The sequence below is a fragment of the Homarus americanus genome, unplaced genomic scaffold (assembly GCF_018991925.1).
Source record: "Homarus americanus isolate GMGI-L3 unplaced genomic scaffold, GMGI_Hamer_2.0 scaffold36734, whole genome shotgun sequence".
NCBI classification, from domain to species: Eukaryota; Metazoa; Arthropoda; class Malacostraca; order Decapoda; family Nephropidae; genus Homarus; species Homarus americanus.
The window spans coordinates 4,913,305-4,941,152 of NW_024733126.1; the positions used below are offsets into that span (position 1 = coordinate 4,913,305).

Consider the following 27,848-nt stretch of genomic DNA (forward strand, 5'->3'; position numbering starts at 1 on the left):
GAGGATAGTGATATATCCCCCTTCTTGAAAATCGGTATTACATTCGCTATCCTCCAGGATTCTGGTACTACACCTGTTTTTAAGGACATGTTAAACAACTTTGCTAAGGGCATACTAAGCTCTTCCTTACATTCCTTTAATACTCTGGCAAATATCTCATCAGGACCAGGTGACTTATTAGGCTTTAGTTTGTCTATTTGCTTACTAAAATCGTTACTAGTCACTACTATCTCACTTAATTTGTTTTCTTCACTATCTCTGAATAGAGTCAGTGCCTCGGGTATCATGTTTAAATTTTCGGTGGTGAAAACTGTTGAAAAATATTTATTCAGATTATTGCTTATTTCTCCGTCGTTATCAGTTAGCTCGCCGGAATCCGACCGTATTGGTCCAATCTTTTCTCATGTTTTAGTTTGATACATTTGGTAGAATCCTTTGGGGTTTGTCTTTGCCTCCCTTGCTATCTTCACTTCATTGTTCCTCTTAGCTCTCCTTATTTCGGACTTAACCCTACTCGCGAATACCTTATAATAATCCCGGAGGTAAATTTCGCCACGATTTATCCTTCTACCTTTCGCCTTCCTTTGGCCAATAATGTTCTTTAAATAATTATTTATCCATTTAGGGTCATTGTTGTCTGATCTGAGTTTTTGGTATGCTATGTTCTGCATTTGTGCATTAAGTAACTCATTATTTAAATTGTCGTGGAACTCGGCAATCTCAGATCTCGTTATCAGGTCGGTGTCAACTGACAGTTTCTCCCCCAGGCGTGACACCCCTTCCCTCAGCTGCCTCTTCAAACTATCAAAGTTTGCCCTTCTGAAATCTGGGACTTTTGTGGAATTTTCCTTAAGTCTGTCCTGAAAATCTAACTGGAATCTAATTTCTTTGTGGTCGCTGTTTGCAAGTTCGTTCCCTACCTCGACATTGTTAATGAGGTTTTCTCTGTTCGACAGAACTAAATCGAGTATATTATTACCCCTGGTGGGTTCGGTTATATGTTGACTTAGGAAACAGTCCTGGATTGTTTCGAAAGAATCCTCTGATTCTGAGTTACCCGAAAGGTCAGTCCAATCTATTTGGCCAAGGTTAAAGGCGCCTACTATACATTACTACTATATATTGCTCCTGTGATTAATTTTTCCCTGCCGTCGATTAATTCTATCCAAATTGTTTCTGTACTCCGCTCCGTTTTTATTTCCTTAATTATTTCATATCGGGTGTTGTGATGTTCACGTTGTGTGGTAACTCGTCCTCGGGTGGTGATATGAGGGACCTCACGTGGTCATGGAGACATCGGGTGGTGTGATGCTTACGTAGTGTAGTAACTCATTCCTGGGTGTTGATATGAAAGACCTCACGTGGTCATGGAGACACCGGGTGGTGTGGTGTTCACGTGGTGTAGTAACTCATTCTTGGTTGTTGATATGAAAAACCTCACGTGGTCATAGAGACACCGGGTGTTGTGGTGTTCACGTGGTGTAGTAACTCGTCCTCGGGTGTTGATATGAAGGACCTCACGTAGTCATGGGGGACACCGTGTGGTGTGGGGTGGTGTCACAGTACCTCACTGCGCGGTGATGTTGTGTTATCCCTTAGTCAGGTGCATAGCCGGCCGGCCCTCTGTTGTTCCCAGGGTGGACAGATTAGCTTCTCCTTGTCAGAAGATGGTGGTTAGTTCCCTGGGGTGCTTATCTAACTGGTGGGTCGCGGCTTTCACTGGTACTGTCTAGTGCTGAATTCACTGGCTTAAAAAGTGTTCATCACTGTTCAACACTGATCCCACTTCTTTCCGAAACGAAATTGTCACTTTTGATTATATGGATATCCCGGTGGTGAGTATAGGTCGGGGAGAGGGACTTGGGGAATGGGCCGACATTGACCAAGGGGGGCAGCTGTGTAGCGGGAGCAGCGCCTGAATAGGTCTTGACCCTACGGTGGTCAAGGATGTGTGTGTGTGTGTGTGTGTGTGTGTGTGTAAATAGTAATAATAATAATAATAATAATAATAATAATAATAATAATAATAATAATAATAATAATAATAATAATAATAATAATAATAATAATAATAAACGGTTTATTAATAGATTTGCAGCCGCTGGCTGAAAATATACAAACTTACATGTGATTTAGACATACTAATATACGTTCAATACATTTACAGGGCTGTACAGCGCATAAGTCAGGAGCTGTTTATTATTTTAACAATAGATGGGATGATGCTATTTTTATATCTATCAGTGCGGGCACTTAGGGCTGAACTTTGTTGTAGTGGCAAACTGCGCGCGCGTGTGTGTGTGGACATAATTCTGGACAGATCACTGTCATTATAAACACAAATATTGTAACTGGGGAAACATGAAGCTTCATCAATCCGATATGATAGTTATAATAGTTATTCATCGCCTCTCACGACAGATTTATCCAGATGGATTCGGTCGCTCGTGGTGCTCTTACTAAAGGGATCTGTTACTCAACCCCAACACTAATAATGAACCCTCACCTTCTCCCCCTTCCTTTTAGCCTTTCCTCCTCTTCCTTCTCCTCCTCCCTATCATCCTTTTCTCCTCCTCCTCCTTCCTATCATCCTTTCATCTCGTCCTTCTGGTGTTTTTCTGTATTCGCCCTCTCCTCTTTCTCGACTCTTCTTTCACCTTTTGCTCTGCCTTTCCTTCTCTCTCTCAAATTTTTCATCTCGTCATTCCTTTCTATCTTCTTCACTCCATTTCTCTAACCTCTTCACTTTATTCTACCGATCTCCTCCTCCTCCTCCTACTCCTCCATCGACCCTCCCCTCGTCTTGCCTCGTGACATTGTTGAAGGGTTGGGGGAGGTCTAAGGACTGTGTTACGGCATTTTGATCCATCTGGTCACTTTCCTTCCCTTCTTCTTCTCCCTCTCCTCCTCCCCCTCCTCCTCTTCCTCCCCTCCTCCTCTTCCTCCCCTTTTCTTCCTCCTCTTCCTCCCTTTTTCTTCCTCCTCTTCCTCCCCTTCCTCTTCTTCCTATTCTTCTGATTATACAACACGACGGGAACGAGTGGTGTCTCCATAGCCCCTTCCAAGACAGCGGTGGCCCCTCCTACCTTAATGAATCCGTCGTGTCGTGCCAACTAGACCATAAACATGATCCCGCGAGGTGGGATCTCACCCTATATCTTACGTCTTATCGAAATAGTTCTACAGTTCACCTGAAGATTAGACACCTACAGCTTATTTCCCCCGACAATTAAACACCGTAACGTTAATTAGAGGAGAGGGGGTAGGTTAGGTGAGATTAGATTAGTTTATCTTAGGTTAGGTTAGGCTAGGTTAAGTGATTAGAGGTATCGTAATTTTCAGGTGATGCCTCTTAATTAAAGTAGTTAAGGTCTAGCCTTGGTATAATTATGCTGGTATTTTTTTTATTTATTATTATTATTATTATTATTATTATTATTATTATTATTATTATTATTATTATTATTATTATTAGTATTATTATTAGTATTATTATTATTATTATTATTATTATTACAATTATTATTATTATTGTTGACCTTTTTGCTCACTATTATCCATTTTCCAGGAATTTTCATCGCACGATCATTTGTGAATCTGGACCGTATATGCGATCCTGAAAAAAATTACTCAGCGATTAAATGAAACACACACACACACACACACACACACACACACACACACACACACACACACACACACACCTACCACCACTACTACTACTTTGCTGTCACTCGGAATCGAGTATGACGATCATCCAGCTATGACACAATGATATGAGTTATTAGGGATGTCACCTTCATTGGTGAGTTTTGAGGTGACTAAAGAGGCCGATACAGGACCGGCAGAGTTGGTCACAGATATTGCACATGTGGAGGACTACATCGAGTGTGAGAGGGGTGGTGCCAGCGTCTTTCCGGCGTCGGCGCTTGTCTGCCTCGGTTTGCAGTCAGGCTTACTCGAAAGGATTGACACCTTCTCGTGTGGTGCGCCTCTAAGCGTTACGATGTGGAATATTCGTCTCCATGGTGAGGGGGTCGATTTGGCCTTTTTTAGGTTTGTCTTAAGACTATCTGTATATCTTTTCAGTTGCCCGCCGGTGTTACGTTTACTATTCATTAGGTGACTGTAAAGTAACTGCTTTAGCAATCTACTGTCGTCCACCAGGGTAACATGACCAGTCCAGCTTAGTTGTTTACGGATAATGGTAGCCTCAATGCTCCTACAGCTGGTGTCAGCAAGAATACTGTCAGTTGTTCTCATGTCTTCTCAGCGAACTCGGAGGATGGAACGTAGACTACGTTGGTGAAAGATTTCAAGTGCCTTGAGGTGCCTACTGTATGTGACCCATGTCTCGCTGCCATATAGCAGGGTGGGGAGGACCACTGCTCGATATACGTGCAACTTTGTAGATAATTTCAGCTCTCTAAAGCTGAAGAAACGGGTACGGAGTGTCCCAAAGGCTTGAGATGCACATCTGATCCGATGTTGAATCTCTTCATCGCATGACCGCGGTGGTTGACAAGTGGGAGGTGAAATACTGAAAGTGGGTAACATTAGAGAGGGTAGTACCATTAGGCTGGAAAGATGGTGAGGTGTGTAACTTTGTAGATTATTTCAGCTCCCTACAGCTGAAGACACGGTTTCAGAGTCTGCCAAAGGTTTGAGCTGCACATCTGTTCCGGTGCTGAATCTCTTCATCGATGTCCGTGGTGGTAGACAGGTGGGAGCCAAGATACCGAAAGTGGGTAACATTAGAGAGGGCAGTACCGTTAAGATGGATGGATGGTTGGGGTGTGTTTGAACCAGGGGCAGGTTGAAAGAGAATCTGAGTCTTATGTACATTCACCTCAAGGCCAAAGTGTGCTTACGCATCTCCGTAGGTGTTCATGATCTCCTGTAGGTCGCGTTCAGAGTGAGCAACAAGAGTGAGGTCGTCTGCATACTGAAGTTCAGTCATAGAAGCTGCCGACACATTTGTTCTTGCCTGGAGTCATCTTATGGTGAACAGGCCCTTCATCCGATACTCGATGTTCACCCCTCCGGTTAAATTAACACTGGCACAAGTAAGGAAGGCAGCCAAGGAGATGGAAAAAAGAGTTGGTGCCAGTACACACCCTTGTTTAACCTGCGTTTGGATGTTGGATGGGGAAGAACTCAGACTGGGTGCCATTGTGCAGGACACTGTCGTTCATGCCATCGTGGAGTTGCCTCACAATGGCGATGAAGTTTGGTGGGCAGCCAAAACGACTGAGGGTCCACCAGAGGGCTTCCTTGTTGACCGAATCGAAGGTCTTGGTTAGGCGATGAAAGCCATGTTCAGGTCACGACGCTGTTCTCTGCATTTTTCCCATATCTGGCGGGCAGCATAGATCATGTCAGTGGTGCCACATGATGGTCTAAAGCCACATTGAGATTCTGGGAGGAAGTTTTCCGCCACAGGAAGAAGTCTGTTTAGGAGGACTCGGACAATAATCTTGCCAGCTACGAACAGCAGCGAGATTCTGCGGTAGCTGCCACAGTCTGACCGATCTCCCGTGTTCATATAAATATTAATGATGGAGGCGTCTTTAAAAGCTTCGGGATTTCCTCCTTTTCCCATATATTCTGCAGGAAAGAGTGGAGATGGCTGGTAAGCAGAGGTCCTCCTGCTTTATACACCTTGGCTGGGATTCCATCAGGCCCAAAGGCTTTGTTATTTTTCATCTGTTTAATGGCAGTAGCTACCATATCCAGGGTTGGAGGATAGCTCAGGTGGTACAGCTCTGGATGCTGAGGGACCTGCTCGTTAGTTAGGACATCCACATCAGTGTTTCGGTTGAACAGTGGTAGTGTTCTTTCCAGTGCTGAAGGAGGCCTTTGTGGTCTTTAATTATGGAGTTTCCATCGGATGAGAGGTGGGGAGCTGCGCCTCGAGTGATTGGCCCATAAAATGTTTTGGTGGAATTGAAAAATTCGCGCATCTTGTGCTGATCTGCAAATTTTTGTGTTTCACATGCTTTATTTTTAATCCAATCATTTTTTTAGATTGCGAAGTTCCTGCTGGGTCACAGCTTTCGTCTTGCGGTAGGTATCAGGTTTGGGGCGAGACTGAGGGTTGTTCTGCCAGTCAGTAAAGCAGTACGTTTATCATTGATGAGTACATAGATTGCCGGTTCATTTTCATCAAACCAGTCCTGGTGTATTCTCTCGATCTGGCCGAGGTTTTCTCTGCAGGTTTTTGTCATGACAGTGTTGAGAATATCCCATTCAGCAGTGGGATTTGGGTTGTTCATTGTCGGATTGTTTATCAGCCCATGTTCGAGCTGCTCTCTGAAGGCATGTGCTACCGCTGGATCCTCCAGATGCTTAGTGTTAATTCTCTTCTGGAGGCTTGTTGCCTTCGCCGTTTTGGGGCGACTTGAAGTGAGAGCTTGGCTCTGACGAGCCGATGATGAGTGTCGCAGTGGTCTGAGCCATGCATGGCATGGGTGATGAGGACACCTAGGCAATCTCTTTCTCTGACAATGATGTGGTCAATGAGATGCCGGGGTTGGGATCGTGGGTGTTGCCACGAACCCTTGAACTTGTCAGCCAGCTTATACAAGGTATTGGTGATAGTGAGGTTGTGTGCAGCACACTTGCTGTTGGGATTACACTTGACTAGTCCATTTCTCCCTATGGTTTCCTGCCAAATGTCAGCATTTCTGCCAACTCTGGCATTGAAGTGGCCAAGGAGCACAACATTATCTTCTCTGGGGATAGAGGTTAGCACTCTGTCGAGGTCGGTATAAAAGGCCTCCTTGATGTCATCCTCTGCATCCAGTGTTGAGGCATATGCAGTGATGAAAAAGGCATGATGTGAGTGATTCAGCGTGGCTCGGAGCGTCATGAGGCGGATGGCAAAGCCAACTCCGTAAATGTGGTTTCTCTCCGCAGCAAGCTTCCTCTTCCCGAAGAATGTATAACCAGACCCCCGTTTTACGAGTTGACCCTCGGCTGGGAGCCGGGACTCACTAATGGCTGCTATGTCGATGTTATACCTATCCAACTCTTTTGCCATAAGGGCAGTTCTTCTTTCAGGATGCTCATCTGTGCCAGTATCTAAAAGGGTCCTGACATTCCGTTCAGCGACCATAAGAGGTTATATAGTTTTTGTTTAAATCTATGATTTTGATTGTGTTTTCGACCGCATAAGAATGACCTTATTGGTTGGTTTTGCCCATTCAGATTGTTGTTTTTTTAGGCAGCCGATGTTTAGGGCACCTTTTCTAGCCCCCTCCCCATGTGGGGAGAGCAGAGTGGTTCCTCGAAAGGGCTGTTCCGTCGCACAGACAGGACCGGATTGCATTGCTGCCTAGATCCCAGTGCATAAACGACCATCTTATCTGTGCCACCCAGGTGCATAATTGTGACTAGAGACTCCGGCAGACATCTCTGCCTGTCCTTGTCGCCACTCGTTCGTCGCCATTGGACTTTTGGGGGTATAGGGGTTTTGATGATGATGAGAGGTATGATCAGCTGGATGATGGATGAGCTTGTGTTGATTTATGTGGTGAGGCAGGAGCGTAGGCTGCAACCACACATCTTGGCTCTGCCTTTTCCTGATCGAGTGGTGCAAGTGTTGTAACGACTGTGGAGAGGGAGAGTTGCAATGGACTGCCGATAGCCCAGTTTATTGGGTTTCGACTTAATAACCTGTCAATCATGCATTAGCTTCATCCGCCGGTGTAGTCGTTGGGTTCCCATGTTGGTCACCTCTTCCGCCTATACTGCTGTTGGGGTCTTGTTGGAGCTCTGTAAGCATATCTGCCTGATGCGGGGCTCTTCTGTAAATTTTTCGTTCGGGGTTTACTCCCGTAACCTTATACCTACCAAGGTTAGTCCGCAAGGCATCCCACAATGGATGGTAGGTGCCAGGACATGTGCACATGCCAGTAGGCCTATGCACTGTCCCTCTGGTCTAACCTGGGCCCACGAGGCACCCAGTTACCGTGTGTTGCCACGACTAGGCATAGCAGGAGTGTTGATGGCGAAGAGGCTGTGTACTGGCAGGGGAAGTCTTATGCAAGTTGCATCCCTGTTCGCCACGAGGGCTAGCCAGCGGCAGCAGCTGAAAGCGAGAAGAAGCAAGCAATGTCTGCACCTTAACACTAAGTTAATGCTGCCACACTGGAAACATTACACCACCCTGTGCACGCGCACACACACACACACACACACACACACACACACACACACACACACACTCTCTCTCTCTCTCTCTCTCTCTGTAATTACCTAAGGTGACACGTCTTTAATGAGTCTTAATTACCTGCTAAGTTCATTACCGACGAGACTTTATGACTATAGCGTAAGAGTGTGATTACCATAGAGACCGTGGTAGGGGGTGGTGTGCTGACCAGGGTGCTGTGCCGACAGGGATGGTGTGCTGACAGGGGTGGTGTGCTGACAGGGGGTGGTGTCCTGACAGGGAGTGGTGTCCTGACAGGGGGTGGTGTCCTGACAAGGGTGGTGTGCTGACAGCGGGTGGTTTGCTGACACGGGGTGGTGTTCTAACAGGGTGGTGTGCTGACAAGGGTGGTGTGCTGACAGGGGTGGTGTGCTGACTGTGCTGACAGGGGTGGTGTGCTGACAAGGGTGGTGTGCTGACAAGGGTGCTGACTGGGGATTGTGTGCTGACAGGAGTGGTTTGCTGACTGGGGTGGTGTGCTGACAAGGGTGGTGTGTTGACAGGAGGTGGTGTGTGTCAGGGGTGGTGTTCTGACAGATTGGTATGCTGACAGGGGGTGTCCTGACAGAGTGATGTTCTAGCAGGGTGGTGGTGTGCTGACAGGGGACGGTGTTCCAACAGGGTGGTGTGCTGACAGAGGGTGGTGGCCTGACAGGGGTGTGTGCTGACAGGGGGTGGTGTTCTGACGGGGAGGTGCTGACAGGAGGTGATGTCCTGAGAGGGTGTGTGCTGACACTGACTGGTGTGCTGACAGGGTGGTGGTGGTCTGGCAGGTGGTGGTGTTGGTAGTGTTTTTGACAGGGGTGATGTTCTGACAGGGGCTGTGTTGTCAGGGGGGGTGTCCTGAGAGGGTGTGCTGACAGGGGTGGTTTTCTGACAGGGACTGGTGTGCTGACAGGGTGGTGGTGTTCCGGCAGGGTGGTGGTGTTCAGCAGGGTGGTGGTGTTCTGGCAGGTGGTGGTGGGTGGCAGTGTGGCAGGGTGGCGGTGTTCTGGGTGGTGGTGTTCCGGCATGGGTGTGTTCTGGCAGGGTGGTGGTGCTCTAGCAGGTGGCGGTGTTAAGGTGGGTGTTTGGCAGGTGGTGGTGTTTTGGCAGGTGGTGGTGTTGGGGGTGATGTTCTGACAGGGGGCTGTGTTGTCAGGGGTGGTGGAGGGGTGTGTGCTGACAGGGGTGGTTTTCTGACAGGGACTGGTGTGCTGACATCCGGCAGGGTGGTGGTGTTCCCAGGTGGTGTGGGGGTGGGGTGGGGTGTGGCAGGGTGGCGGTGTTCTGGCAGGGTGGTGGTGTTCCGGCATGGTGTTGGTGTTCTGGCAGGGTGGTGGTGCTCTAGCAGGGGTGGCGGTGTTCGCAAGGTGGCAGGTGTTTGGCAGGGTGGTAGTGTTTTGGCAGGGCGGTTGTGTTTTGGCAGGGTGTTGGTGTTCTGGCAGGGGTGGTGGTGTTCCGGCAGGGTGTTGGTGTTCCGGCAGGGTGGCGGTGTTGGTGGTGGTGTTTGGCAGGGTGGTGGTGTTGGCTGGGCAGAGTTGTGGTGTTCCGGCAGGGTGGTGGTGTTCCGACAGGGTGGTAGTGTTTTGGCAGGGCGGTTGTGTTTTGGCAGGGGTGGTGGTGTTTTGGCAGGGTGTTGGTGTTCTGCCAGGGTGGTGGTGTTCCGGCAGGTGAGGGGTAGTGGTGTTTTGGCTGGGTAGTGGTGTTCCGACAGGGTGGCGGTGTTCCGCAGGGTGGTCGTGTTTTGGCAGGGTGGTGGTTTTGGCAGGGTGGTGTGTTCTGGCAGGGGTGATGGTGTTCTTGCAGGGTGGCGGTGTTTGCTAGGGTGGTGGTTTTGGCAGGGTGGTGGTGGCAGGGTGGTGGTGTTCTTGCAGGGTGTTGGTGTTCTGGCAGGGTGGTGGTGTTAGCAGGGTGGTGGTGTTCCGGCAGGGTGGCGGTGGTCTGCAGGTTGGTGGTGTTCTTGCAGTGGTGGTGTTTTGGCAGGGGTGGTGGTGTTCTTGCAGGGTGTTGGTGTTCTGGCAGGGTGGTGGTGTTCTTGCAGGGTGTTGGTGTTCTGGCAGGGTGGTGGTGTTTTGGCAGGGTGGTGGTGCTCTGACAGGGTGGCGGTGTTCCGGCAGGGTGGCGGTGGTCTGGCAGGTTGGTGGTGTTCTTGCAGGGTCTGTTAGAGTGTGGTTGATGTTGTATGTGTGTGTTTGGATATTGTATGTGTTATGTACGATATATTTATGTTTTTGAGAATGTTGGTTCTTAGATGTAATTATGTGTGTTGTGTATGTATTTACGCAAATGAGTTCGTGCGTGTATGTATGTATGTACACTCACCAAAAATTTCTTGAACGCTGTAGGCACTATGCAATCTGAAAAATAAACGAAGAATCTGAAACCATTTCGAGATGACAAGTCCCATTCTGCTCATTCTCACATCCATCGTGCCCAGGTGTTCGAGTTTTTTTTTGTGAGTGTACATATGCAGTATAGATATATTCACGAGTGTATGAATATGGATGATGTCTGTGTGTGTTTACATGCATATGTGTGTGTGTGTATATGTAGCTTATGGTTAATGCATTATTTGTATAATGGGTGACTGTTGAGACTCACCTGTGTGCTGGAACTGTTTTTAGCTTAGGTTACTTTAGGTGAGGTTACTTTACATTAGGTTAAGGCAGGGGGTATTATGTTGTTGGTTGTTAAGTAAGGTGAGGTTATGATGATTTACCATTAGTTAGGTTACTTGTGTTCAGTTTGGCTACATTGTGGTATGTTAAATTGAGGTTATGTTTATTTGCCTTAAGTTAAGTCACGGTACAGTTGCCTCAAAGAGTTTATTTGCCCCCCCCTGTGGTGATATTGACGTAATTGTGGCAGGGTCGCAGTACCAAATTTATGAAATAATGGGTAGTAGTCTCGTAACGATGGAGCTGATTGGTGGACAAGTTCGGGTACTGGAAGTCGGGAGATAGAGTTGGGAAGGGGTCTTTGCCCCAAAGGTAAAACTGTGAGGGTTACACCACCGTTGCCACGACCACATCACCTCACTCACACCACGTATGGTGTCGTTCTCAGATCATTTCCAGATTGATAAAGTAGTCCATTATAAAGGTTTATCTAGATTTAATTTATCTTAAATTGGATAATAAAATTTTTTGGCACATAATATGCATATATAGGATTATTGGGTATCAACGGTAATAGGAGAATATCTCCGTGCGTTACAAATATTGGGACACGATTTATGTCGATTTGTGTCTGTTATTTGAACTAATCGCCAGATTTACACGGACAGCAGAATCATACACGTCCATAATAATAATTATACAAAACAGGTACTTCAAATCGTTAGGAGCAGGTGATTTAATTGCCACGAAACCTATCATCTCTTTTTCATATTTTTATAATATATTATTCCTTTCACTGTTACATTGTTTTGTATTATTATAATACAATCAATATCCACATATGAATTCTGAGGGTTTACTTTGAACCATTGTGTGAATTACCAAGGCGCCAGTATTCCCGTATTCTTCCTTATTGGAGGCATCTATGTGTGTATTGTTTAAACTGAATTTATAGTCCAACATCTATATATCATTATTGTCAAGTGAAATTACGTTTAGTAATCTTTTCCACCAATCAGTTCTATTGTTACATGACTACTACGGAATCATTCATTAGTTTATTCTAGTATTGCGGCTCTACAAAATAACCGTAAACTTCATCACGGGGGTAAAGGAACTCTTTGAGGCAACTGTACAGTACGTATGCATGTATGTACTGTACGTTTGTATTTTATATCGTTTTTCACAGCCACAATTTTCCTTTTCACTGTACCATAATACCAATCTCCCTGGTAACTCACAAGCAACCACAGTCCTCCTGGTAACTCCCAAACAACAACAGTCCTCCTGGTCGCTGACAACCATAGTCCCCCTGGTCACTCACAACTGCAGTCCCCCTGGACACTCACAACCACAATCCTCCTGGTCACTTACAACCACAGTCCCTTTGGTCACTCACAACCACAGTCCCCTTGGTCACTCACAACCACAGTTCCCCTGGTCACTCACAACCACAGTTCCTCTGGTCACTCACAACCACAATCTCTCTGGTCACTCACAACCACAGTCCCCCTGGTCACTCACAACCATAGTCCTACTGATCGCTTACAACCACAGTTCTCCTGGACACTCACAACCACAGTCCTCCTGGACACTCCCAACCCCTGGTCGCTCACAACCACAGCCCCTGGTCACTCACAACCACAGTCCCCTGGTCCTCAACCCTTGACACTCAAGACCACAGTCCCCTGTCACTCACAACCACAGTCCCCTGAACACTCAAAACCATAGTCCTCCTGGAAACACTCAACCCAAACTCCTGGTCACTCACAACCATAGCCCCTGGTCTTACAATCACAGTTCCCTGGTCACCCACAACCAAAGCCCCTGGTCACCTACAATCACAGTCCCCCTTGACACTCACGACCACAGTCCCCTGGTCACTCACAACCACAGTCTCCCTGAACACTCAAAACCACAGTCCTCCTGGATACACTCAACCACAAACTCCTGGTCAATCACAACCACAGTCCTCCTGGTCACTCACAACCACAGTCCCCCTGGTCACTCACAACCACAGTCCCCCTGAACACTCAAAACCACAGTCCTCCTGGATACACTCAACCACAGTCCTCCTGGTCACTCACAACCACAGTCCTCCTGGTCACTCACAATCACAGTCCTCCTGGCCATGGTCATCATCTGTCTTTATCCGAATCGCCGGCATCTGTCACGTAGCTCACTCCTCCGTCAACTAATGTTACACCAACAGTTGTGACCGCAATTTTCATCCTGAACAATTGAGGCACCCCGCATCGTATGGGTTATTCGAGCCCAAATTTGAAACCGGGAAAACCACGTTTAAAATTTTTCCAACTTCAAACATGCATAATTTTTTTTTTTTGAGATACAACATTCAATTTTGATGCATTTTGGAGCTAAAGGACTGCATTTGCAGTTGGTAGGTAGCGTGATATGAAGTAATGTGCTGGGTTGTTGCAGTGTTGACTTGAAGCAACAAAACTCCCACCCGCTTATGGCTTTTTTTACTTTAATCGATATCAGAATGTAGATCCCGCCCGCTGGAGGGGCCGTGAATAGATAGCAGACGCTCAAAGTCATTGGTCGTGACGGGGAAGGAGGCTGTAGGCTGGCGGCTGTGATTGGCCGCCTGCTCCTCTCACTCACTCACTGACGGGATGAGACCACCTTACGATGCGAAAGCCAAGCCAATAATTTCCTGTCTGCCACAAATCGATGTTCTACCCTGATTTTTTCTGGGGGCTTTCAACTTTATTTACAGTGTAGTAAGGAAATCTTATCAACTACAATCGTATAGAGTAAGGCCGAAAATAGTGCTTTCCAACAAAAATCGGGTTTTGCCCGGATGGTCTGAATGTGGTACAAGTTTCCTGCCGCGTTGTAGTGAGCCATAACTCTGGTCGGTGACGGCACAAAAAAGGTTTATTATTGAGATTTTAATAAATTTGATTGAAATTCGTCGCTGTTTGTTTTCATTAATGTGTTTACAACTATTGTACGCACACTTTCACAGACAAATTCACGCACGCACGCACAAACGGACTCACGCACAGACTGCATACACACACACGGAAGAAAATATGAAATTCAGATCCAGTAATTAAAGGGATCCACTCTTAACTGTATGGCTTCCTAAAACATAGTAAGCTGGTGGACCAGAATGCTGAACACTGTGTGTGTGTGTGTGTGTTGTGTTATTACCTTGCTTGTTTGTAATCCAATTCATGAACATTATCTGTGATGAATGCAACCATTTACTTGACATTTGTTGCCGCAATTAAATCATTCTTCAGTAGAGTAAGTGTGTTTCGGGTTTATGATGGTAAATAGTTAACTAATGCGGATCACCTGAAGAATATTCATCCTAGCTTATTTCACTTAAAGATTAACCACCCTAACACTATTTGGGGGGATGAGGTTAGGTTGGGTTAGGTTAGGTTTGGTTGGGTTAGGTTTGGTTGGGTTAGGTTAGGTTTGGTTGGGTTAGGTTTGGTTGGGTTAGGTTAGGTTTGGTTGGGTTAGGTTTGGTTGGGTTAGGTTAGGTTTGGGTGGGTTATGTTTGGTTGGGTTAGGTTAGGTTTGGTTGGGTTAGGTTTGGTTGGGTTAGGTTAGGTTTGGTTACGTTAGGTTTAGAGGAGTTAATCATTAGGTGAAATAAGCTAGGGTGGAGCTTCTTCAGGTGATCAATTAATGATATTTATACAGTTCCTTCTGAAGTTTTATATTTTTTTATTTGTTAAGCGAGATAATACTAGTTACTGGCGTTTTATTGAGGGTATATTCTTGGCTGTCAGAACCATCACCGTGAAGAAAATATTACCCGGAGGATCTGTGGTGGAGAGAGAGAGAGAGAGAGAGAGAGAGAGAGAGGTGACGACAAGCATATCAAATATTCAGTGGTCTCGACCTTCCCAGTTCACACAGTCACCACTTTTGTCCAACGGTTCACCCCCAAGGGTCTCACGCCCAATAACACTGTGGCCACAATATTCCCAACCCGGGGCCTGAACACATAACATAACCCTCCTTACCTTTTTGTTAAATTCTCCCCGATGACAAATTCTTCCTCCTCTGTGTTAAATCACCCCCTCCCCCGTGTTAAATTACCCCATCCCTTTATGTTAAGTCATCCCCTCTCCGGCGTTAAATCACCCCCTCCCCCGTATTAAACTATCCCCCCATGTTAAATCGTCCCCTCCCCCGAATTACAGCACCTTTCTTCCCAGCTTGAAATCTGACATGCAATTTGGAATAGTGGTTTATGCTTATATATTTGTGGTAGAGCTGCAGATCTCGTGGTAAAACGCGAAGTAAAAATACGAGATCCTACTCCTTTACCTTCCTCCTATATAGTAAAAAAAATTACCACGGCTACACTATCAAAACAATGAAAGATTACGTATGATTCCTATGTACTAATTATAAAGGGCCTAGTCTGTGCACTAATTCAATGGCATATCCTGGTATAAGGAGATAACAAAGGGATTATAAGATTTAAATTGTGTTACTAACCGCTTTGGACGACCGATGTTGCCATATGACGTCCTAATAATACACGTTACAACTCGAGTGTTCACCACCATATGATGATGTGGCCCAAACATTGTCCGAACTGAATTGTACCTGCATATTAGCACCAGTGACAATTCTAAATATATATGTGTTCACGATACAAATGTGTTCTTAGCTTTAAGATGGAGTCTCTGGACCACGGGGCGGGTGTTGAATTTACACCATGATGACTTCATTACTTGTTTGAACGTTCATGTTTCTATTAAATCTTGATGTGCACAATTAATATTATCTTAAAGGATTTATTCTCTGTTCATAGAAGTTACTACAACATCTAGTAGTTAGGAAGTGGGCTAGCAGGTCTTTCTCGCCCGTGGTTTGGTGCTAGTCTGACGCCAAGCTCGGCGGCCCTAAAGGCTGATTCGCGGGAAAATGTCTCAGGCCAAAATTTGAATGATCTACTAAACTATAAAATTTAATTGTTTATATTTAGTAAACATATTATTTCATTACGAAGAAGCTTCTTATTAAATTTGGTAATTTAACAAATCGTAGTTCAAAAGTTAGAATTTCACCTCCCGCCAAATAAGTTTTCTTTCTCCCTAGTCATTTCGAGTGGTACATTTAAGCACTTATTCTGTTATCTTGTTGTAATAACTAAGAACATATGGTTATATTCAAATTAATATTCTAATATTTAATATAAAAAGTATTTACAATTACAGTATACTTACTGAGATAAACTTACATATATCACGACACTTTTCACGACAGAATCATCCCCTACCCCACGTTAAATCATCCTGTCCGCTGATGTGAGAACGTAACTTATTTCCGTCACGGAAACCTCGAGACAAAAACGGATTCTCATATATCCCTACATTAAAATTTTCCCATAACTAACAATGTAAGAACACATCAAACTCCCTCATTAGACCTAAGACACAAATGTGGTTTTTCAAAGTTTCTTTGGTTAATTTCCTCGTATAACCAGTAACTCGAGAACGCATCTTAGGCCTCGGCATAAAGATGGATTCTCAATGGTTCGTGTATTGAATTTTTGTCGTAACTGACCATTTTTCCTGTTAATTATTTACTTAAGCAGTGATATGTATTTGTTGCGAAAATTTTATCGAAATTTGCGTGGAGACTTGAGAGGAAATTGTTGCGTTCCTCGATTATTAATTAGGAGGAGATGAGGAGAGTGAGAGAAGAAAAGCCAGAAGAAGAACATAAGAACATAAGAAAATAAGGAGTCTGCAATAGGCCGGTTAGCCTGTACATGGCAGCTCCTGTCGAGAGTTACTACCACTCTCTATCATCCATGGATCTATCCATCCTCCTTTTGAAAATTTCCAGCTTTCCAGCACTTACTACAAAGTTGCTAAGCTTGTTCCACTCGTCCACCACCCTTTTTGTGAACCAGTTCCTTCCTATCTCCCTCCTAAACCTAAACTTATCCAACTTAAATCCGTTGCTACGAGTCCTATCATGCTCGGATATTATAAGAACTTTATCTATATCCCCTTTATTGATTCCTTTCACCCACTTAAATACTTCTATCACATCTCCTCGCACTATTCGTCTTTCTAGGGAATGCAAGTTTAGTTTCTTTAACCTATCCTGATATGAAAGGTTTCTAAGTCCCGGAATCATTTTCGTCAATCCTCGCTGCACCGACTCCAGTGAATTGATATCCATTCTTTAATAAGGGCACCAGAACTGAACCGCATAATCGAGGTGCGACCTAACTAGCGCAAAATATAGTTGCAATAAGACCTCTGCACTCTCATTACTTACACTTTTAGATATACTCTGTTTGCTTTATTTCGAACATTAACGCACTGTTTTCTAGGCCGTAGGTCCGGGCTTACAAGTACCCCTAGGTCTCTTTCACAAGTCAACTTCTCTAGGTTGATGTTGTTAAGGCTGTATACATTGACAGTATTTATTCTTCCAATATTAAGTACGCTGCACTTGCTGGTGCTGAATTTCATTTGCCATTTTTCAGGCCAACCCTGCAGTTTATTTAGATCCTCCTGTAGTGCAATTGCATCCTGCCCTGAGGAGACAGTGAAAATGTTTAACACACGCACACACACACACACACACACACACACACACACACACACACACACACACACACACACACACACCCACACAAAAGCAACAGCAGCAGGAACCCAGACAAATGATCTCCACATGAAAATATTCCCGAGGACTTGTAAAACTTTCCCCCACACTTGAGACTTTGGTAACGCTGGTAGTGACGTCATGTTGGTGATATAGCGTTGCCAGTTGCCAGGTGCAGAGATGGTAGACGTGGCACACTGGGTGAGGACGTCAGGTGGTTTGGGGATTTGGGATTATTTGAGGGATTCGGGAGTGGGTTGAGTGTCTGAGTTGCGTAGTGGATGGACCTGGGATATTTTTTTCGTGTTTTGGGGGTGGAGCTCGACTCGTGGTGATGGGGGTCTCTCTCTCTCTCTCTCTCTCTCTCTCTCTCTCTCTCTCTCTCTCTCTCTCTCTCTCTTATTAATTTCATGGTGGTTAAAGTGGATTGTTTTCCGTGCTTCCTCTCCTCCTTTTCTCAATCCTATCTTCCTTTCTTCCTCCCCTTTTCTCTCTTCCTCCCCCCCCCCTTCCTTTCTTTCTTCCTATCCTTCTCTTCCTTTTATTTAGCAGGCAATTTGGTGGTTGGGATGGACTGGAAAGGGGGTGATGGACGTAATTTCCTTTCCTCTGCACCCTCCCCTTTTCTTCCCATCTTTATTCTCCTTCCCATTTTTGTTCTTTCCTCTGGTGAGTGAGATGGGATGATGGGCGTACAGTATAAACTCTCCTTCTCCTATCTCCCCATCCCTCTCCTTCTCTTCCCCCTCCTCTCTTTTTCTCCTCTCTCTCCTTCTCCCCTTCCTCGCCCCCTCTTCTACCCCTTTTCTCCTAGTTCTCCTCCCCTTCTTGTTCTTCCTCCATTTGGGTAAGGTTGCCGTATTTTTTCATCTCTTTCCCTCCCCTCTACCCCCTCAATGTTACCTTCCCCATGTTGTTAACCCCCCTCGTGGGTACAGTGTGGTTGGTGGGATGTGGTAGGTAGGTGTGTGGTGGGATGGTGGTCGTGTACACCTGTGTAGTGGCCGCCTCTTTGGGAACAATCCTCTTGTCATCAGAATCTTTTGCTTCGCTGAACAAACTCCACCAAACCACCACTACCACCACCTTCACCATCACCTCCACCACCACCACCATCACGACCTTTACCACCACCAAGCTCGGCGACTTCACCTAAACTTATGTGACTGAGATTTTTTTCTTCCAAGCCCAAGAGACATTTTTTTTAATCTATCTCGCGTCCGTAGGATTTTATTTTGTCATAGTTCCTGTCCTTATGGAATTCTACTTTGTTCTACGTTCCCTGAAGTGGGTTTAGTTAGATATTTTATTACAAGTGTTCTTTTGGGATTCTGGTTTTGTTACAATTGCACATGTGTGCTTTTTTTCACTTCCTCTTCTCGGATTGTGTTTTCTCTGCCTCCTCTTGCTCGAATTACAACTTGGGGTTTTTTGCGCATCTTGTGGGATTTTTTAAGTCTTTATAAATGACTTGAGATGTAAAGTCTCTTTTATTCTGTAATCTTTTTTTGCTTTTGTGATTTTGTGGGATAAATTTTACAGTATTGTATTGGTTAGTTTGCCTGTGTGTGTGTGTGTGTGTGTGTGTGTGTGTGTGTGTGTGTCAAGCAACAGGTCCACAATAGGGCCATAACCAGCCAGGCTTTATAACCAAGTACAATAGAGGCGACGCAAGAGGCTATGTTGACACGAGGCTGCTTAGATAGAATTATGAATCCCTTTGGGCAATTCACACACACACACACACACACACACACACACACACACACACACACACACACACACACACACACACACACGCGCGCGCCACACACCTATTGAACCGACGACTGGAGAGGATGAATAAACACCATGAATATTGGATGGAAATTATTTTGTTTTCGTTCTGAAGAAATGAATAATAGATTAATATTAGTAAGGGTGATGGTAAAATAATTGTTTATTAGCCGCTGCGGTGGTGAGGAGCGCTTTTGGGGGTTCAACGTTTTTCAGTATCTCCCTCCCCCCACCCACCTCGACTGCACGTTTCTAGTCTTTCTTTCTTTCTTTCTTTCTTTCTTTCTTCCTTCACTTTCCATTTTCCCAAGCCCTCACTTTCCCGATTTTCTATTTTATTTATCTTCTCTAGCCTTCACCAACACCTGCACCACCTCAACTCTCCTCTCCTCTCATTTTACATCCCAGCCTTCAGTCCCCACCTCCACAACACCTTTCAAAGCTCACACTCCCCTCCTCCCCAAATTAACCCTCCTGCTGAACTCTCACACATACCTCTTCCCCAAGTTATTTCCCCCTCCTCTATCCTCCCCCCCAAACAACCTCTCCCTCAACTCTTGCACATCCACTAATACATCCTATCTCCTCTTCCCTTCCCCACACGTCATAACTCGTGAGGCCATATTAGAGGAATTGGGTCATTCCTCTTACACCTGGCGCACGTGGCCAGGTTGAATATTCCATTCTGAAAATTTTAGCTCCTTTTGAAATTTGATAAAAGTGGATCCATTTGTCATTATTTGCATATATTGTGATACACTTCTGGTTCTTTGTTATATTGTATTTTGCTCGATTAATTAAATAAACAGTGCTGTGATTTATTTGACTAATGTGCATATGTTTTAATGTGTTTCGCCAATTACTTGGATGTGATATATTTAACTTATAATTTGCATATATTGTATATGACTTATATTTACATATAATGTATGTTAGTTGTAATTTGCATGTTTTATTTATAATATTCATATACAGTAATTACTTTACATATTATTTCGTTCCTTATAATTTCCATAACAGTTCACGTTCCTGTTAATTTGTATAATATTATATTGCCTATATAACCAGTTTACCCATTCCTCTCCACAACAGAATTATATCTCATATTTTTTAATGTTATTGGACTACTCGCTTAAAGACCTTCGTTGTTGAAGCGTAGTGATAACATTATAACAACATTCTTCATTGATTACATTTACACACACAATCTCTCTCTCTCTCTCTCTCTCTCTCTCTCTCTCTCCCTCCTTTTTCTTTCTTATTTCTTTCTTTGTTTTTCTTTCTTTCTTTGCAACTCCTAACTCTTACATCAGCCTTTCTTTTTCTCTGCTGTTGACGAAGAGTTTGCCTATAACTTTTCATCTCCCAACACCGAAAAAAAAAATCGGGAACGATATTAATAAAAAAAAAAGAATAAGGTATAAAAAAATTTCAAAGTAAAAGTAAAATGCGTGTTCAGTTTTAACCGTCCAATTAAGAAACAATCATTGAAACTGACAAGGGAAAAATGAAAAGCTAAAAAAAATAGTTGAACAAAAAATATTAGTGATAGGAGGGGGGAAGACTTGTGTGTTGAACTGAATTATTGGAGAGTGAAAGTTGTGGGTGGGTAGGGGGGAGTAGGGTGGGGGGAGGTTGTGGTGGTGGGTGGTAGTTGTGGTGGTGGTGATGATTGATGTTGATGATGTGAAGTGGAGACGGTGATGAATGTTGAAGATGGTAGATGGTGATGATACAAAATAATGATGGTGATGATAGTGGTTAGGGAGTTAGAGTTGATGATGGAGATGATGGTGATGGTGGTTGTAATGGTGATGTTGGTGGTGGTGGTCCGTCCACAAGCAAGAAAGAAAGTCCTTGTGAATCGCACTGGAATTCAGCTTCCAGCCTCTCATCATTGTCGCCAGGGCCGAGCGAGCTCCTTCATCGGCAGGCTTTTAATACATGTGCTGCAATTAACTTTCGATATTCTGGTCGGAAATACATATCGGAATTTTGTATATATCCGAATGTGACCCAAGTAGATATCTTTGTATGTACAATCCTCTTCACTTGTGAGTTTACAGAGCTCCTCGGGTTTTGTGCAGTGTGGCAGCCCTGTGTTTGTTTGCATTAAACAGAAGGAAACTCGTGATAGTAAACATACAATGGAATCAAACTAAAACAATATTAAAACATATATATCATTGTAATTATTTGGGGAATGTTTATATGACGAACCCCTGTAAACCCACTAATGAAGGGGACTGTACCTGAATGTGACCCAAGTAGATATAGTTAGATGTAATGTACCTGAATATAATTTGATCCTCATGTAGTCTAAATGTTTAATTAATTTAATTAATTTCTTTATTTAGACGATTATTAAGTTCATGTCTTACTTTGTATAGAGTTGTGTGTATCTTGATATCTATTTAATCCAAGTACGTAGGTTAATTTTGTAGTTGTATAATTCTAGTATTAGTGTGGAAGAGGATGGTGAGGATGAGTTGTCAGTTTACCATTGACGGTGCTGTAAGTGTCTCCTCCAGGCTTCATCTTATTCCATGCCTCCCTCTCCTCCATGCCCCCCCCCTCCTTCAAACCCTCTCCTCTTTCAAACCTCAACCCCTCCTCCGAGCTTTTCTCTCCTCCAAGCCCCCTTCCTCCAAGCTTCCCCTACCCCCAAGCTTCCCTCTCTACCAAGCTTCATCTTCCTCCATGCCTCCCCCTCCTCCATGCCCCCCTCCTTCAAACCTCCTCCTCTTTCAAACCTCCTCCTCCAAGCCTCACCTCACGTAAACGTAACTAAACATGTATTTTTCAAGAGTAATTTAGCGTAGCCGATAACTATCCCTTGGTCAGCCTTGCTGTCACCTCCCTGGAAATATCAAACTGTCTCTAGTTACTGTGGAGTCTTGGTTTAATGTTCACGCCATCTTAGCCATGTGTTGTGTTGTCATATTGCCATCTACTGGAAATTAGATAATACTGTTTCTAAAAAGAAAAAAATATGTCCAGTGACGGTTTATGGGTCTATAGTCTCACTGTAACTAGGATGCCATGTTTGTTGTTTACCCCAATGAGACGCGTTTGAGGAAATATGGCTGTACAACAATAGTATCCAAAAATAGCACCTAAATTTCCCTTTAACTAGAGACGCTCACTTTGTTATTAGACAAAATCAAGGTCAAGAGTACAGAGTCGTGGGGACGATATTCTGTGTCCCAACTGGTGCTTGTGTTGAACGCCTCTCGTCCAGCTCAAGTCTCAGGGTAATGTTGTTTCTATTTTTGGATGTAATATTTTGGTGCATTAGATTAAAATATTGTCAGGTACATAATTTACGTCTTCATGTGCGACGAGGTATATAAATTAGACAAACCTTTAATAATCTGAACCCTGATCATTTATTCATGATACGACACTACGCACAAGACACAAAGTCGTATACGATTATTACGTTGTTTTTATAATGGCCGCCACCATTACCATTATAACGTAAGGACCATTATAGTGATATGCGACGAACAGAAAAAAAATATTTGTGCCTTTATGAATGACAAATGGCGTGTGAGGACCAATAACACAGTTGTTTCTGTGATAAAACGTGAAGAATGGTATAACACAGGTGGGTAATGTTGAGTTACGATGATGAATAACTGAGCACGTGTGTGTGTGTGTGTGTGTGTCGCGCACGGCTGTACGCTTACATTCACTACCTCCAGTAATTACCGACACTCTTGTCCAAGTTGTCAGGTTCAATGAAAATTATCAGGTGTCGATATTCTAGTGCTGTGAGGTGGCGGTGGTGGGTGTGGGTGGCGGTGGTGGTGGTGGGTGTGGGTGGCGATGATGGTGGGGGGGTGAGGGTGGCAGTGGTGGGTGTGGGTGTGATGATGGTGGAGAGGTGGGGTGGGTGGTGGGTGGGTGCGATGATGGTGGTGAGTGAGGGTGGGGGTGAGGGTGGCGGTGGTGGGTGTGGGTGGCGATGATGGTGGGGTGGGGGTGGCGGTGGTGGGTGTGGGTGGCGATGATGGTGGGGTGGGTGGCGGTGGTGGGTGTGGGTGGCGGTGTGTGTGTGTGTGGGTGGCGGTGGTGGATAGTATTGGGGTGGTGTGATGGTGTGTGATATGGGGGTGGTAGTGGTGGGGTGTGTGTGGGTTGCGGTGGTGTGTGTGGGTGGCGGTGGTGTGTGTGGGTGGCGGTGGTGGGTGGTATGGGGGTGGTGTTGGTGGTCTGTGTGGGTGGTGGTAGTGGTGTGTGGGTGGCGTGTGTGTGTGTGTGTATGTGTGTGCATACAGGGTGGTGTAATGCGTCTAGTGTGGCAGCATTATGTTAATGTTAAGATGCAAGCACTGCTTGCTTTCAGCTACCACCATTGGCTAGTCCTTGTGGCGAACAGGGAAGCAACTTGCATAAGACTTCTCCTGACATTGCACAGCCTCTTCACCATCAAGACTCCTGTTGTGCCTCCTCGTGGCAACACACGGTAACTGGGTGCCTCGTGGGCCCAGGCTAAACCAGCATGGGATTGCAGAGTAGCAGTGGGCTCCAGAGGGACGGTGCATAGGCCTATTGGCATGTGGACACGTGCTGGCACCTACCAACCATTGCCCCACTGCCTTGCAAATTAACCTTGGTAAGTATAAGGCTACGGGAGTAAACCCCAAACGAAAAATCTGTGGTGGAGCCCCGCATCAGGCAGACTTGCTCACAGAGCTCCAAGAAGACCCCGATGGCAGCATAAGTGGAAGAGGTGACCAACATGTGAACCCAATGATTATACTGGCCTACTCCTCCTCAGGAAGTGTGGTGCACACAACCTCACTATCACCAATACCTTGTTTAGGCAGGCCGACAAGTTCAAGGGTTCATAGCAACACCCACGATCCAAACACGAGCATCTCATTGACTACATCATTGTCAGAGAAAGAGATCGCCGAGAGGTCCTCATCACCCGAGCAATGCGTGGCTCAGGCCACTGCGACACTGATCATCAGCTCGTCAGAGCCAAGCTCTCACTTCACGTCGCCCGAAAACGGCAAAGGCAAGAAGCCTCCAGAAGAGGTTTTAATACTAAGCGTCTAGAGGATCCAGTGGCAGCAAATGATTTTCAGAGACATGCTCGAACATGAGCTGATAAACAACCCAACAACAAACAACCCAAATCCCAGTGCCCAATGGAGTATTCTCGACATTGTCATGACAAAGACCTGCAGAGAGACCCTCGGCCAGGTAGAAAGAATACGCCAGGACTGGTTTGATGAAAATTACCCGGAAATCATTGTACTCGAAGATGAATGATAAACGTGCTGCTTTAACTGACTGGGAGAAAACCCTCACTCTAGGAGCAAAGCTGATATATTCAGCAAGAAGGTCCGACGTGAACTTCGCATACTTAAGAAACGACTGGTTTAAAAATAAAGCATGTAAAACGCAAAATCTTGCAGATCACACAAGATGCGCGAATGTTTCAATTACAATAAAACATTTTATGGGCCAATCACTCCGCTCATCCTATGGTAACTCCCTGATTAAAGACGAAGAAGGTATTCGTCCTGACTACCCAGCAGGTCCCTCAGCATCCAGAGCTGATGCACCTCAGCTATCCCCCAACCCTGGATGAGGTAGCTACTGTCATCAAACACATGAAAAATAACAAAGCCTCAGGGCCTGACGGAATCCCAGCCAAGGTGTATAAAGCAGGAGGACCTCTGCTTACCAGCCGGACTCCACTCTCTCCTGGAGAATACATGGAAAAACGATGAAATCCTTCAAGATCTTAAAGACGCCTCCATTGTTAATATTTTTAAGAACAAAGGAGACCGGTCAGACTATGGCTACTACCGCGGGATCTCGCTGCTGTCCGTAGCTGAAAAGATTATCGCCCGAGTCCTCCTTAACAGACTTCTTCCTGAGGCAGAAAACTTCCTCCCAGAATCTCAATGTGGCTTTAGAGGTTTAGACCATCACGTGGCACCACTGACATGATCTTTGCTGCCCGCTAGATACAAGAAAAGTGCAGAGAACAGCATCGTGACCTGTACATGGCCTTCATCGACCAAACCAAGGCCTTCATCGACCAAACCAAGGCCTTCGACTCGGTCAACAGGTAAGCCCTCGAGCCGGTTTTGATGCCCACCAAAAATCATCACTATTGTGAGGCAACTCCACGATGGCATGAATGGGAGTGTCCTGCACAATGGCACCCAGTCTGAGTTCTTCCCCGTCCAAATGGGGCTAAAACAAGGATGCGTACTGGCGCCAACTCTCTTTTCCATTTTCTTGGCTGCCTTCCTTATTCGTGCTAGTGCCAATTTAGCTCTCGGGGCGGACATAGAGTACCGGGTGAAGGATCTTTTCAAAATAAGACGACTCCAGGCAGGAACAAAGGTGTCGGCAGTTTCCATTACAGGACTTCAGTATGCAGACGACCTCACCCTTGTCGCTCACACTGAACGCGACCTATAGAAGATTCTGAACACTTATGCAGATGCGTATGCACACTTTGGCCTTGAGGTGAATATGCGTAAGACTCAGATTCTCTTTCAGCCTGCCCCTGGGTCAGACACACCTCACCATCTTTCCAGCCTAATGGTACTACCCTCTCTAATGTTACCCACTTTCAGTATTTCACCTCCCACTTGTCAACCACCGCGGTCATGCGATGAAGAGATTCAACATCGGATCAGATGTGCATCTCAAGCCTTTGGGACACTCCGTACCCGTTTCTTCAGCTTTAGAGAGCTGAAATTATCTACAAAGTTGCACGTATATCGAGCAGTGGTCCTCCCCACCGTGCTATATGGGAGTGAGACATGGGTTAAATGCAGGAGACACCTCAAGGCACTTGAAAACTTTCACCAACGTAGTGTACGTTCCATCTTCCGAGTTCGCTGGGAAGACAAGAGAACAAATGCAAGTATTCTCGCCGACACCAACTATAGGAGCATCGAGGCTACCATTATCCATGAACAACTACGTTGGACTAGCCATGTTACCCGCACGAACGACAGTAGACTGCCAAAGCAGCTACTTTACAGTCATCTAACGAATATTAAACGTAACGCTGGCGGACAACTGAAAAGGTTTAAGGATAGTCTTAAGACAAACCTGAAAAAGTGCCATATCGACCCCCTCACCTGGGAGACGATCACTCCACACAGTAACGCTTGGAGGAGCACCACAAGAGGTGTCAATACTTTCGAACTAGCCCGACTGCAAACCGAGGCAGACAAGCGCCAACGCAGGAAAGACGTTGCCGCCACCCCTCCCGCACTAGATGGAGCCATCCACATTTGCAATATCTGTGAACGCCCCTGCCGGTCCCATATCGGCCTCTTTTGTCACCTTAAAATTCACCAACCTAGGTGACATCCTTAATAACTCATATCATTGTATCATAGCTGGATGATCATCATACTCGTTTCCGAGTGTGTGTGGGTGGTGGTGATAGTGGATAGCGATGATTGGTGAGGATGGTGAGTGAATAGCGATAATTTGTGAGAATGTTGATTGTGGGTGGTGGTGGTGATAGTGGGTGGCGACGGTGGGTGGGGATGGTGATAATGAGTGGCAGTGGTAGAGGGTGACGGTGGTGATATTGGCTGGCATTGGTGGAGGTGGAGGAGGTGGTGATGGCAGTAGTGGTGGAGGTGCAGGAGGAGGTGGTGATGGTAGTAGTGGCTAGTAAAGGTAGTAGTGGTAGAGATGTTAGTAGTAGTGGAGGTGAAGGAGGTTGAGGTGGTATCAGAGAGGCGATGGGGGTTGTGGTATTAGTAGGTGCAGTGGGTAGTGGTGTATGTTGTAATGGAATTTTATTAGTAGTGGTGGTGGTTGTGGTAGGTGGTGGGTGTAAATGGTGGTAGTGATAGGTGATAATGGTAGCAGTTAAGGATAGTAGTAGTGGTAGGTAATGATGGTGGTGGTAGGTAATGATGGTGGTGGTAGGTAATAATGATGGTGGTGGTAGGTAATGATTTTGGTGGAAGGTAATGGTGATAGTGTTGGCAGGTAATGATTGGTAGTAGTGGTGGCAGATAGTGGTGATAGGTAATGATGAAAGTGATGTCAGGTATGGATGGTAGTAGTGGTGGTAAGTAATGATGATGGCGTTGTGAACTATTGATAATATGACTAAAAATGTGGAAATTATCGTATGCCAATAGTGTGACAGGCAACAGGTGAGGTGCCAGACATCGTGCTTTACACTAACAGTTGTCGAACCCTATAATGGAAAGTGTCGTACTTGATGATGCACTATTAAACTTTTTTCTCTTTACCCGTGTTGAGAATTATGTTCTGTGATGGTTTATTGATTTTGTAATTGTCCGGCAATATTCCTCCACCCAGATAATATTTTGGTATTTTTTATATAAATATTTTAATAAATTTTGTCTCGTCCGGACATGATTATTAGTTGTCTGTGGTTAAATAGTACTGATATTGAATACTTGGATAAATATCGGAAGACTATTTGGATATTACCACCAGAGAAGTGTTTCTCTCTAATTTGTCCTTCCTTGTCGAAGAGAGAATTTCACCCACAACTGTATATACAATTACCCAATACCTCAGCCCTGTACGCCAAAGCCTTTACAGTGAATCAAAACAAAACAGTGGTGACGGTAAGATTACTGTACACTCCCTCT

The 27,848-nt window shown here is 45.2% G+C and overlaps 1 protein-coding gene across 1 annotated transcript in view; it reads right to left on the bottom strand.

Annotated features, from left to right (window-relative positions):
* Positions 1-27,848, bottom strand: part of LOC121869277 (thyrostimulin alpha-2 subunit-like) — a 126,454-nt gene that overhangs the window by 53,079 nt on the left and 45,527 nt on the right. The window lies entirely within an intron of this gene.